The sequence below is a fragment of the Xiphophorus hellerii genome, chromosome 1 (assembly GCF_003331165.1).
Source record: "Xiphophorus hellerii strain 12219 chromosome 1, Xiphophorus_hellerii-4.1, whole genome shotgun sequence".
In the NCBI taxonomy this organism is placed as follows: domain Eukaryota; kingdom Metazoa; phylum Chordata; class Actinopteri; order Cyprinodontiformes; family Poeciliidae; genus Xiphophorus; species Xiphophorus hellerii.
Window position 1 is genome coordinate 32,956,337 of NC_045672.1, and position 6,142 is coordinate 32,962,478.

Genomic DNA, 6,142 nt, shown 5'->3' on the forward strand with positions numbered 1-6,142 from the left:
AGTAAAGAGCCGTTCAGAAGAATCGAATCGTCGTGAACGTCACGTCACAGTATAGCAGACTTTTGGTCACAGCGTAGTCCCATGTCAGTGACACGTCAGTCAACAATAACGCAGCGCAGTGACTGACAGCTTTTTTCATAGTGAAAGCAGTTTGGCTCTGTCCAGCTAGCTTAGCTAGCATCACCTTTCTTGGCGCTTCTTTTCTAAGTGACGATAAAAGTTTGACGTAGTTCCACCGTCAGCGCTGCTGAAGTTTCATGTCGCCATGTCTGATGATTTATGTAGTGGATTTTTATTACCGACGGTTACAGACATCTTCTGCCGCTCAGAGGAAACCACTGCGCATGTCTCCGAGCGCTGCGTGCGAGTTAAAGGGGAGGCGATGGCCGACGGGACACGCGCAGTTAGTAAGTCACGTTATTGCTTGGATTTGAATCGGTATGTTTTGCATCCGGTGAAAACAAAGATTTTAACAAATAAACTGGACAATATGGTGGCAATTCAGGGACATTTCCACAGTTGATCAAATCCAGAGTCCTCAACGACCGAGACCATCAAGAAGTCTTGAGAGTTGAGACTGTTGGGAATATTAGTTAAATTATGCTAGTTTTAATGATGTTTAACTTTAGCGCATGTTGGAACATTGGGGGTTAGGGTTAGATTGTTTTATTGATTGTTTTGAGTCAATCCAGGTTCGATTTGTGTGGTTCAGTTTGAAAGGATGAGAAACTCAGGCAGCTGATAAACTTTCTTGAGTATTTTGCCTTTTTTCCAAGGTTATTGAGCTAAAACAGCCAATCAGATCACTGGGTGAAACTGTCTTAGCTGCCACACTCACTGCTCTCCCAAGACGCGTCTTCGTAATTTGCATTTTTTTATTACGGTAATTAATGTTTCCTTTCTGGCTCTGGTTTCTGATGACCATGTTGAGCTGTTGGTCTGATTTGATGCATTTGATTGTTTGAATAAATTCTGGTTGGTTGTGAAGTTGAACAGTGACTGCTGTCTTTGTGGTTTCACTTTTACACACATTAACGGACCTGAGGAGACGACATATAGAAAATGTCTCGTTTCTCAACAAGACCAAGGCTACAAGTACTAAACCCGCTAAATCTGCCTGGAAGGTAATACTGGCCCTTTAAGGTGTAAATGGCCACAAAATCAGCTTTTCAAGCTGATAAACTGTTTAAATAGGTTATGTAGGATCAGGGGCGTAGCCAGGGATCTGGGGCCCCTTAAGTCGTCCCCCCGACTCATCAAAAGTGTCACAATTTTAACGGCTTGTTTTCTTTGGTCCAATACTAATAACTAGCACAATATTTACTGCTCATGAATGTTACATCCAACAGTCTGTGTAGTGGTGATTATTTACCAAACCAAACATCCAACCAAACATCCAACCAAACATCCATCCAGCCACTGAGGCTCTGAGTCCAGTTTCTGTACGCAGGTAAAAGAAGTTCAATGTCCAAACGTGTTGATTGTTCTGGATGATTAATTTTTCTATTTCACTAAACTATTACACAGTTCAAACTTTCCTTTGTTCTCATGCTGCCTCTCTTGCTCTGGTAAAACCACAGGCCCCAAACCCAAATGCCTGCTGGTTCTGAACCAGGCCCGGCACTAATGGGAAGTGGACCGACCCACATTACTTCCTGTTTTAGAAAATAAATAAGAAAACACAAAATAAATAAAAAACAATCATTAACCTACAAATTAACTCTGTAAATAATACAAAAAATATAAATTATGAGTCAAGATTTTTTTTAAATGTGTTTTTACTCTTCTTAGGGCATAAAAAAACAAATATGAACTTTTTTTTTCAAAAATGTTATTTTTCCAGGAAGTTACAGAAATGTCCACTACAGTGGACTACATGCACTTCAGCACTCAACATAGAACAGTATGAACTTAACTGAAGAATAATTTTATCTGAGTTTGATCATAAATCCATGACCTCATATTCCATTGTGGGCTTTGAAAAGCACTTGAACATACTTTCATACACTCTAACATTCTATAGCCCTTCTGTTAATCCAAACCAAGAGAACAATCTTCATCAAACAACTCCTCTTCTAACTTCTCTCCTAACTCATTTTCCTAACTCCTAGGCTACATGAAAATTGGCAAAGCATCCAGGGCACAGTGCCACATGGCACTGCATGCAGATGTATTTGGTCTTCCTTGTGCATGCAGCATCGTGGCATCTGTTTGCATTTTTGACTTGAGTGAGCTAAGGCCAGTGATTTCCTGCGCTGAACCTGACCTCCCTGGGTACTTTGGTCACTGCTCTGCACTTTGCTGGAGGTGGGGCTCCACTGGGTCTTCCTTTTCTTTTTTGCTGACCAGAGCCAGAATTGATCAGTGCACGGGCCACAGAAGCTTTGAAGATAAGGCTTGACCAGTACATCCGTGTCCTAGGATACCGAATGTACCCCATGACCATGTTGATCCCTAGAAAACTTTGCATTTCTTCGCTTGTCACTGCCAGATTTTCTTTCCCTTTCTGCAGCGCATACATGTTGGTGTTATGCACTATCACATCAATGAGATCTAAGGCACAGGTGTCAAACTCCAGTCCTCAAGGGCCGGTGTCCTGCACTTTTTAGATGTGCCACAGGTACAAAACACTGGAATGAAATGGCTTAATTACCTCCTTGTGTAGATCAGTTCTCCAGAGCCTTGCTAATGACCTAATTATTCTATTCAGGTGTGGTGCAGCAGAACCTCATCTAAAAGTTGCAGGACACCGGCCCTTGAGGACTGGAGTTTGACACCCCTGATCTAAGGGAAACAAATACCCAAAGAAATCAATTGGTTCTCTTCCATCAACATTTACTCTCCTTTCTCCTAGAAAAGGTGGAAAGTCTCCATCAAAGTTATTGTCTTGGACTTTCCAGACATATTTGCGGGGTTGAGTGCAGGTATGGCCCTTGTGAACATTTCTCTGAGCAGGTACCATGTGGACATTTTCCTCAGCTCCCTCATCTTGCTGACCTCCATCTGCATCCTGTCCTTCATCATCCTGGCCCTCATCATCTTGACTTTCAGCATCCTGACTGTCTGCATCTCCTTCATCATCCGTATCTCCAATATTTCTAGTGTTCTCTGGCAGCCATTCCTCATGACTGCTGTCACTATACTTATCATCAGAGGAGTCAGAGGGAATTTCCTCGACTATTCTATAGTGTTCCTTATTCTTTGCTGCACTTGTGGTCTAAAAGTATGAGAAAATTATAATTTTACTAACACAAACTACAAATAATCTGAATAAAAAATTATATTTTTAAAACTAACATAGATATACTCAAAATGAATTTAATTGCAAGCAAAACAGTTATAATGAAAGATAAATCAACTACATGACTCATGTTAAAAATATAGTCAGCAATGCATGATGTCCACTGTGGTGGACACATGGTTAATCGCAATTTCCTACTTACGTGAAATAAAATTTTCCAAACTAAGTTAATAATATTGTTACCTAGATGCTCCTGCATGTCAGCATATTTTTTTTACCTCTAGAATTCTCCGAGAATAGAAGGATTGAGAGGATATTCCAGGAGTGGTCATTGACTGTGTCTGTCTGCCGGCCATCTTGGACTCCGATGACATTAACTTGTAGTTACAACAACTTGCCACTGAATTAACCTCAGTGGAGGGGAGCAGTAGAGAGCATTCTAAGGACTGATATGCAATACCACCGTAGAAGCCACTGCATTTAGGAGACAATGACTTCTAAACAGCTGTCCACTGTAGTGACCGCTATGCACCAGAGGGTTAAGAATAAACTAACAAAATTCAAAAGGATCAAGAAATAAAGAATCAATAGCTCCAACAACCTGCAAACAGTTTGCAAGTAGCTTCTTTACATTTTTTCTATTAGTTTTAGATATTGAAATGTTTCTCCCCACCAGCAACAGTCAAAATATACATAAAACAATCCAGAGTTCTCAAAAAATGTTATGTATGTGGAAATCAAGTTAATGTATAAATATTCATATGTTAAAACTTATTTGTTTAATTAGTAATTTAATAAGTGCATTTGTTGAGCTTTAGGTTGCACTATTATATTGCATGTAGCTAATTTCACAATGTTTTATTGTGAATAAGTGTTTTATTTTACGTTTGTGTGCTTTATAACTTAATTGGCCATTTTGCAATTTATGCAAATGAGGTTCGCAGCCTGAGTGTTAATGAAGGTTAGATAGCAGAGAGGAGGGAAGGCGCTGCAGGTAAGATCGACTGAGCCACACAGTTTTTCAACCAAAGTTTGTTTTGTGGAGGTTATTTAGGATTTAATTGCTCTTGTAAAGGATAACGCAAAACTGGGGGGTAAATTTTTGTTTTGTATCTTTACATCAGAGCGCTGTGGAAGTTCTTATTTTCCTCTTCAAACACACAAGTAAAATCAGCAAAATTAACCTTGTGGCAACACAGTGTAGTTGCATTTTATTCAAGCTGGAGTTTATAACTTTAATAAAAATGTTTTCTCCATATTTGTTAAAGCTGTCATCATGTCATGATGCCAGTTTGTTCTGAGACAGATAATCTGTGAAAACAATCAATCTCCTCCACCTGCTCCCTGAGCTGCTATTGCTAGCTAAAGTAAAGCAACGTTCCGACCAAAACAACCAATCAGAACCAGGAGGAGGGTCTTAGCGCTGTCAATCAACCTCATTCACTCGCTGCTAAATGTGCTAAAGGTGGAGAGACATTTATCATTATTGCTAGCTACAGCACAGCGCAGAGCAAGGGGAAGGAGGAGCAGCACCACATGAGATTGTGATTGACAGCACTAAAACTCTCCTGACTCTGATTGGTTGTTTCTAGAGAGAACTGGGAGAAAGCAGAGGAAATAGATTTTTCACAGATTATCTCTCATGCCAAACTGTCACAACATAATGACAGTTTTAACAAATATGTAAAAAAATATTTTTATAAAAGTTAGTGCAGCTTTAATTTGACTAGGAGGGGAGAGAGGACGGGTCAGGAGGTCAGAGCTGCTGCTGACTGACTCACCTGTTGTTAAGAGGTAAAAGGTACAGAGACAAGTTCAATATATGAATATGTTGGTCATTTATTTCTTTAATTTATTAAATGTTAGTGAATTGGAGGCCAACAGCCTGTAGCTAAGCTAACTATGCTAAATGGTTGATAATCTCTCAGTCTACCCACCTCTCAGAGAAAAACTGGGTTATAAATGAACACTTTTACCTTTTGCTCTCTCTTATCTCTATTTTTTCAAAACCTAACTTTATAATTTTTCTTAGCAGCATAATAACAGCCACAGTGGTTCTTGTTTTCCACTGACTGCTGCTGAACATCGTCACCGTCAAGCAGGAACCAACCATTTCCTGCAGATCCAGGAGGTTCAGGGTGAATATGGATGTTTTTCTGGGAGCGGCAACATTTCATTTTTACTGCTAAAACAATTTTAGAAAACACAATATGATTCGATTTGTAATTGACAGGGCCCCAATTTTTTAAAATTTCTATGATCAAAACAAAGAAAATTGTGGAGGGCCCCCTGTCACTCAGGGGCCCTTAGGATTCTCCTAACTCCCCCCCCCTACAGGCGCCTCTGTGTAGGATTCTCTGCATGTTTCTAATTCAAACTTTTACATTTTCATGAAAAGTTGTTTAGTTCTGCAACATTGCCTGAAACCGTCTGAGTGCTGCCCTCCTTAGGTTGATTGGTGGTACTGCAGTTGAATTTTGCTATTGTTTAAAACAGTCCATCTTTACATTCCTCAGCTCTGGTCCATCTCTGACGCCCCCTGGTGGCCATTAAAGTCTCCAACAACAGAAAAGTTTTTTATTGATAAAAAAAAAATCTCTTCAGGGTCTGAAAAGTCTGATTATTGTGATAAAGTGGAGAAGATGGCAGCAGACCCACTCACTCCCTCCCCTTGTCTCCACGTTTGGCCACGCCCCTAAGCGACTCTAGGCTCCGCCCACTTTGGTGGAATTACTTTCACATGGGGGCTGGTCTGTGATTCTGTGGCCTGGTTCCCTGGAAAAGGAGGGAATCACCATAGCAACCAGTGACAGCATGCTCTCTGGTTTGGTCTTTCCACCTGAACTGGACGCTGGTGACCTCTGTGACCTTGGTGAGTTTTTCAGCAGACACTGAGACGAG